An 8,451-nucleotide genomic window follows, 5' to 3' on the forward strand; every position below is an offset into this window, starting at 1 on the left:
TGTTCTTTTTAAATAAGGAAGCCTACCTAGGCACTGTAAACACAACGATTGGGGCCTAAATGCCTCTTCGCCTCCCACTACGGCTTCCTTTGAGTGACAAAGTCTGATCTCGAAGGCCGTGCTTTTGCAACCTGCATGCACCTGAAGCAATTGCGAATCTTGAAGGCAACATCCGCTTAGCTTTTATTATATATACATTTCCTTAAACTTCGTATCACAAAGTACAAAGTACACACTTTTGGACCAAACAAATCTATTAAAGGACTCTATCAAATGTTATTAGGAAAAAACACGCAATTTTTTCATTAAAGATGCATTTTTCTAAAAAACCGCAGAGTGGCGCTACTGCAGTATCTGTTTGGTCGACACACCACGTTGGTTGTAGTGAATGCTCCTTGCTGTGAGGTGGTATTTGAGTTATATTTTAGAAGTGCCTAGACAAAACGTGCTCCTTGTCGTGTGCAGTAACCATCCCAAACCCTCCGGACTCGTGTAACGCCATTAGTTCGCGGTGTGTTTCGAGCGATCCACCAGTGTCGTCAGTGAGTGCCCTAGTACAGCGCCCGTCCGAGCTGCCTTTGTTCTGCCGAGCTGCCTGCCCGCGCTCTCGTGAAAAGTCTGGTACTGGGGCTTCGAATTGTAGTGTTTGCAAGACTGTTGAAGGTTGTGCTTTTGTGGAGCTAGAGTTCATCGGAAGTTCTACAGTGCTTGCGCCAGAGAAACGTCGGTGCCTCTGTACCTGTTAGACGAAGGAGCGTTTGCCAAGTCTTGAAAGGTAAGCAAGTTTGGCGCTTGCGCGCATTCTTGAAGCTTATGATTTACGTAATGAGCGTTGTGTAACTAGCTAGAGCAAAGCGCTTTCCTATCGTATGTTAGCCATGTTGCTGTGCACATTTAGCAAGCAATTTCACGAAAGCTTCCTCTGATGTTACAGCGTACTTGCATTCTGCTACCCGCCTTGATTGCTATGCCTGAATGGGCACACAATTATGAAAACACATTGAAAGTTGGTGTTCGTTCGGTAGTTTCCTGGCAAGAAGTTATTCGCTATATAGGCATTGCCGCAAGTACAGTACATGTGTAATGTATGCATCGATGTATCATGGGCTTCGCGCGTTGACACACGATTGCTATGTTTGACGCCTAAGCAGATAGAAGCTTGTATAAAGATTTTTGTATGTATATAGTTCGGTTTCGAGGTCCGCGTCGCGAGAACCTGTGTGTATTGTTTATGTTCTTGAGTGCCTTCGCGTATTTGTCTTCTATGTTACAGAGCGGATATAGGCCGATATTACAATAACGAGGTGCATTTTTAATCTAGACATTTCAATCAGACGCCGGCCTTTAAGAAAGACAGACCAACCAAATCTTAATAACGAGATGTCAGCTCTTGCAATCGTAGGTTACGGCAGTGCGTAATAATTTAAAGACTGCGATTTTGTAGCGATACTTACCCCTCGATTCTATATCACTCTTCTCGCCCACCGCTAACGGCCGGCAGCAGCAGTACATAGCACGGGCCGGGGCGTCGGTCAGCCCACTAACGAATAGCGACAAGGAATACCATCGCTACAAAAATCGCGGTCTTTAAATCATTACGCAAATTTTGTGCGCAATGAGATGTTATAAACACACCTTGCATGTACATGAAAAAAAGGTTCACAACAGAGATGACATATATGCATGGGCACATATATGTGTCAATAAAATACTCGAGCGTCTTTCTGCCAACAGAAAAAGAAGTTATGTCTCCTCCAGGGCATGGCTGCTTGTACTAATGAACCTCTAAGGGAAGGTTTTCTCTAATCCCTATTTTTGATATCTAAATGCTTATGTGGCATGTACAAACTGCTTGCATCAATTTCTCATTGGGATGAGCTGTCTAAAATTTAATTTTCAGTAATAATTGCAATAATTAACTCCTTTCACCTGTCTTCTAATGACTAAAGTTCTATGCTTCTACCTTCACAAACCTTTTGTGAAATTAGTTTGATGAGGCCCTATATACAGGGCTTTCTAAATTGAAGGTATCAGTACCTATTAAAGACTATGCTAATTACGAAAATGCTGCTTGTGTATGTGGTTTATTCACTCTGTCAGACAAAATCTTTGCACCCAAGTGCAGTCAGTAAATTGAAAACTGCATGTCTGCAAGGGGAAGTCAGAATTGTATTTGAAGACAATTGCATCTTGTTTGATAGTTCTCGAGCACTTGTGCGTCACTAATCGAGCACAGATTGGCCCAATACTCGATGAGGCTTGAAGCTTTCAATGTCTGCTAATCACTAAAACAGCACCAGATCTCACTCTGTGTCAAGGGGTGGCACACATTTGCTTGGTTCTAGGCAGATGCATGTCTTTCTTTCGCATTGAAGTTCCCAATACTTTCTAGTCTTACGTAAAAGTACACAGCTCAGTACAATGCATGTATGGTATACGTAAGGCTGCTTTGTTCTTTAAACCGAATCAACGAGAAGCAGCGACTTCCGTTTTTGCAAACCTTACCCTACTTCCTAACCATTCCTTCATCAAACGTGTATAAAATGAATCTGTGGTTGTTGTATTCTTTCACAGGTAGACATCGGTGACGGTGTATACGTTGAAAAGGGCATGCTGAAGAGGCTGTGCCTGGATGCTAACAACTCAGGCTTTCACTTCGCGGAGGGCCTCCTTAAAGCTCCTTTCTCAATAGAAGACGTTGAAGGGAGGTCCTTCTTTGGGCGGCTGTCAAATGCCTTCCACAGAAGGATCCGTTGGATTCCAAGAAGGTCAACACCATAGTAGGTATGTGTGTCACAAAGAAGCATCTTAATATTCTTTGTGCAGTTTTCTACAAAACTCCTTTCATGGCAATTTCAGTGCTATCTTAGGGTATACTCCTTTCTTTCCTGCTAAAATAGCTATTAACCTGATTATAATAGCATATTATAATGCAAGCTTTGCCACCATAACTAGAAAATTGTCATTACTGTTGGCATATGTATTTTTGTGATAGAGGCCCTGGTCATATGAATGCACTGATAATATATTATCCTGTCTTGTGGAAAGCTAACATGTTTAGTAACAAGCTCACTTTGACAATGTCTGCCTGCACAGCAAAGGCATTTTCTAATCTTGCTGTAGAACGTCCGTAATGCCTGTTCAACTGCTTACATGTTGCTTGTATCATTTCGTGGTTCTTAAGTGCAACACAAAAGTCAACTCTTCTATGTACCTGTGCCCAAGCAAAGCTGCAGCACAGTTATGACTGGCACCTTGCCTTTCCTAAGATAATTCACGCATGAAACTTCCATGTACTGGTCACAATACCAATATCGAAGTTCATTAAACTGAAGTTGATTTACAGCTTTTGTTTGTAGATGACAATTGGTATGATAGAGTTTATGTGTCGTGCATCTGTTGGTGTTATGCACATCCATCACGCTCCCAGCTTTAATGCACTAATTCAGTCATTTCATGCATTTTTAGGACTTTGCACAAAACAGGTGGAGATGTTTAGAGCTCACAGGGTTGAAAGCTTGTCTCTTGTGCACTTCCTTTTTAAGCAACAGATGCATGGTGTGTTGCAATCTCACTGGAGCAAAACTAATATATTGCCTTTTTTCTTCTCTTTTCTAGACTACACAACGCAACATTTCAGCCTACTTCCAGGGCAGCTGGAGAACTCGTCCTCCTTACTAGCCTGGGGATATTAAATGGATGTGTTCAAGCACAAATGGAAACCTGTCTTCTTCTGTTGCATGCCACACCTAGCCACTTGGCAATCACTATTCGCCGCAGACAGATAGTTGACAGGATGTTACTAGCAAGTCGTTAGGATATATAAAGGTGGTTAATAAATAGTCGCTGCATAGTTTTTAGGAAGCAAACAAAAATTTTATTCAGAGATAATGAAAGCTTATTTTTGCAATATATAATTGCAAAAGTAATTACCTCTGAATAAATTTTTTATGTACTTCCTAAAAACTGTGAAGCGACTATTTATTAACCACCTTTATACATCCTAACGACTTCCTAGTAACATCCTGTCAACTATCTGTGGCGAATAGTCAACAGGATGTTACTAGCAAGTTGTTAGGATGTATAAAGGTGGTCAATAAATAGTCGCTTCACAGTTGACACTTTCTAACGACATAAGATAATAAGCAGTCGGTAAGAATTCTATCGACATTTTATATCTATACTTTCAATTCAATATCGGTGGCCAATAGTCGGTAGGAGGTTACTAGGAAGTTGTTACGGTGTCTAAAGACGGTTTATAGAATGTCGATAGGTTCTAGTAACATTTGTCTAAAGACTGTTTATAAAATGTTACTAAAAATTTTTGTAAGGGTAAGCTGGGACGTGTCAGCATAATAGCGTCACGATATTTGTTAAAAAGAAGAAAAAGAGCCGTAACTCAGGGTAACACGGCGCTGGAACGTTACCGCTCAAATCTCTAAAAGGCTGCAAAATACAGTTGCTGCTGAGTGAGAGCGAGTATTGACCTGAGAAGCGCGCAGGTCGAATAGAAAGAAAAGCTGAACTCTTTGCAAGTAACATCTTTCTGTCAAAAAAGAATGTAATCACCCTTACTGTATAAAAATGTAGCTTTCTACGCGTCCCTATTCGCACGCTTTCGTGCCTGCCTCCATCCGACGGTTTCTGTACATCAAAGGAAGCTAATAGGACGTTGCATCAAAGTGAAGGCAAAGTAACTATGTCAACTGATCTGCTTTGCGGCGATGGCAGCTTGCTGTGTCAGAAAACAGATCGAAAAGGAATAATTAAGCAGTTTTAAAATTCAGTGCTTTCGCTTCAAAACACGGCGACAAAATTCTGAGCTCCGACAAGGTGTTGCGGTACCCTTATGACACCTGTAATTATGGCATTCCGGATACCAAGAGCCAGGATATCAAAGGCCATGCTTTTGTCGTGCTTCTGGCGTCTCAAACCGGTAACGTCATAGCCGCCACACTTTGGACATCTATTTAACTTCAAACACACTACTACAATAGACTTGAAAATAATTTTGCGCTTGGCGCCATGAAGCAAAGTTTTGTCTTTGAAAGCGGCAAGTGCTGAAGGATGTCCTTGCGCAAAATAGAATAACCACATCATTTGCCCCTATGAACTTATTTTTCTATTTTTACTACATTTGGTGAAACAAGTCCGTTTTCAGAACAATAATTGTCTCGAAAGATAAAATCATAAAGCCCCTAAATGCACAAGAAAATTAAACCGGATGTCTTGTCAGGTTCCTTTCACCCTCGGCCATCCCTATCTGGGAACTCCACTAGTCCCTCTGAGCGCAGTTCCCAGAAGGCCACACAAAGGCCTGACACACCTGTCACCAGGAGGCGATGAATGTCTAGGTTTCAGTCAACCCTCGCAAGGTAGGGGTGAGTGCATGGTTCGGCGTAAAAAGGAGCTTTAGCTCGACTGTGGTCAAGGTGAAGCTGGTGGATGGAAAGAATGTCACATGCTTCTCTCGCGCATGCGCACAAATTTGACAGCGGTCCGAGTGAAGGCAAAGAGGGGAACCATCGCCATCAGTTCCTTTGCGACGCGGCATGATACGGTCGGAGTGATGTAACTGTTTGTTCGCGTATTGTAGCAGCAATCTCGCTCTTTTTGCTGCTGCTTATGCTTATGCTGTGTTGTGGCTAATTCCTCGATGCAGGCCAACCGGCAACGAGCTTGCGCAGCCCACGGCGCTTTCTTCGTTCCGTGATGTGAACGTTCCTGCAACTTCTCAGCCAGGTACGATACAGTGTCGTGTGAAGTGATAGTGATTGAATATTGGCACTGTCCGTGTTGTAAACTGTACACTGCACGAGTAGCGAACAGCTGTTCCTCAAGACAGCACTGCGCCAAAGTTTTGTCTGTCTCCAAATTATAATAAAAGGCATGTTCATTTCCATCATCCTTCATAAACATTATTTTGATGTTATTTTGTTTTCAGCTTCTTATGGTGCATTATGGCAGGTTGTTATAGCGCGAACTTTAAGACGTGGAATGTATTAAGAACGATTGTCTTACCTACTTGAACTATGCCGCGTCATGCGGTTCGCTTGAATTTGCTCTAAACAGGAAGCGCACAAACATTAAGTTTTCACAGCGGTCGCAATGGCTTAATGTGTAGTAAATCTTGTCTAATCATGAACTCATGCTTTGCTCTTTCCTACTTTGGCTGTACAGGATGAGAGGAAGTGAAATATTGAGCGTTTAGTTGCACGGTTCACAATGACATAGGTTGCACTCGTTAGACAAATGTGAATGTGAAAGAAAATCACTCGCACTTGTCTAACCACTGCAACGTATCTCACTGTGAACCGGTATTTTTTGGCATTGATATTTTGTTTTCGAGTAAAAATAAGCCAACACGTGAAATTACAGAAACGTTCCACATAATAAGGCGTGCTTAAATATGCATCAGTCAGCCATTGGTTGCTATCACTGACAAAGAATTTGTATCCTTGAATACTGCTTAAAGCTTTGTAATCTGTTTGTAAAAAAATGAATGACTCGTTTTGAACATGCTCGGTGCAGCTAGTGGCGCTTTTACGTTCTGTGTCTTTCCAAAAATAAACAGTTGTGAGTAAGCGCTCGCGTGTCCTTCTCTGCGTTCGTGTATATTGTACGCGCTAAAAATTTCGGAATGAGGAAACTATGTAGTTGACTATTTGTGGAAGTAAATTATTTATGCAGATAATTGGTTAAGAAAACATTTTGCAGCACTGAAATTGTTCAGGCCATAACTTTGGGGGCTATAACAATAGTTTTAGGCTGTTCTCTTTTTTGCGGGAACGACCTTGCGCACTTTCCTAATTTTAATAACACGTAGTGAACACAACGCAGCAAAGAATATGCATTGCAAAATGTGCCCCATCCTTGCCATTTCCTCTGCAAGTAAACAGGCATGACGGTTACAATTTTAGCATTCATGTGAACTTGCATGTGAACCTTGTTAAAAAGCTGTTATATATGTGATGTGCTAACCTGAACATGATGTTAACGATGACCATCTTGTTTCTGTGCAGGGTTCACTCTGCAAATATTCTGAGAGACATCAGCTCTGAATGTAAAAAATACATTATCATCAATGCTTGCTAGAGGCTATGCGACCGCTGCCATGCCGTAATCAACTAAGTCATTATTTATTTATTATTTTTATTAATTTCTCTACTATTTTGTCATAATTTTGTGTGAATATTTTTGTGTGAATAAGCTTCGTTTAGTGCAACCTTGCATCTGTTTTCCAAGTACATGCACCTTCTAGTTTGCATACTGCGTTTAGCAACATGTTCACACATACTGACAAATGTTACTAGGTGCATAGTAAAGCGTCAGTAGCAAGTACATAAACCCATGTAAGTAAAATATTGCCACAACGTTACTACAGAACCTAAACACTTGTGTTGGTTGACGGTTAATAGATTGTTTACAGACCATCTAGGAACATGCTTCAATTGATGTGCGGTGGCCAGCTGTTGACAGGATGTTACTAGGGTGTATGAAGGCAAATGTTAATAGGTGATTGGTGGGAAGTTGGCAGAACGTTTACAAACATCCTTAAATTGGAATAATGTTAATAGGTGGCTGGTAGCAAGTAGGCAGAAGATATATGAACATTCTTCTTTTGAAATGATCTTACTAGGAAGTGTAAAAACAAATGTCCATATGAAATTGGTAGGAAGTTTAAACACATCCTATGAATACGTTTCTATTGGGAGTTGGCGGCGAATTGCTTCTAGGGTGTTAATGGAGCGTTGTTATGATGTATAAAGACGGTAGGTTCTAGTAACAATACTCTAAAGGCAGTCTAAAAAATGTTGCTAGAAATTTTTATAAGGGGTGCGCACTCTGAACAAAAGGACTGTATTATCTTCTTGGCTGACGCTTACCCTTCCTATCCTTCTTTTTATGTTATTTAAGTCCCAATAAATGATGTCTTTATATTGACACAACTATATTGTACTAGTTGTACGAAGAGACAGTGTGTCCCACGGCATTACAAACCAGTGGCGGATCCAGAAGCGGGCCCTCCCCTACCCCAACCCCTTCCCCCTGAGACATGTCGGACTTTCAATGCCGACAAAACTGCTGAAGAGGGTTCCCCACCGTTTCACTGTCTGTTTTGATGAGCCATTTTAAATATGTCCTGCGAAAAACCTGTTGCTGAAGCACTACTATTATGTCATAGTGGGCAAGGTGGCACACAGTTCTCAAAGGTCGTCACGCACAAAATTCCGCGGAATCCAAAAGCGCGCACATACTTTTTCTAGTATTGAATATTTAACCAAAAAGAAAAATGTTCCAAAACGTTTTCAGCAAGGCATAATTACTGCAGCTCTTGCTTTTGGGACGCCAGCAGTCCAGCAAAATGAATAGGCCACGTGACAGCATGCAGCTGGACGTGCCACACTTGCTCCAAAGCAGTGCGGTCGTCTAGGTTTGTTTCAAGCACAA

At 41.5% G+C, this 8,451-nt stretch overlaps 1 long non-coding RNA gene across 1 annotated transcript; it reads left to right on the plus strand.

The window, feature by feature from the left end:
• Positions 1 to 347: 347 nt before the first annotated feature.
• LOC142568661 (uncharacterized) lies at positions 348 to 3,716 on the plus strand. Its single transcript, XR_012825491.1, has 3 exons — positions 348 to 775; positions 2,575 to 2,784; positions 3,619 to 3,716. It is a non-coding gene; the product is annotated as an uncharacterized LOC142568661 (long non-coding RNA).
• The last annotated feature ends 4,735 nt before the right edge of the window (positions 3,717 to 8,451 follow it).

Source organism: Dermacentor variabilis, unplaced genomic scaffold, assembly GCF_050947875.1.
Source record: "Dermacentor variabilis isolate Ectoservices unplaced genomic scaffold, ASM5094787v1 scaffold_28, whole genome shotgun sequence".
NCBI lineage: Eukaryota > Metazoa > Arthropoda > Arachnida > Ixodida > Ixodidae > Dermacentor > Dermacentor variabilis.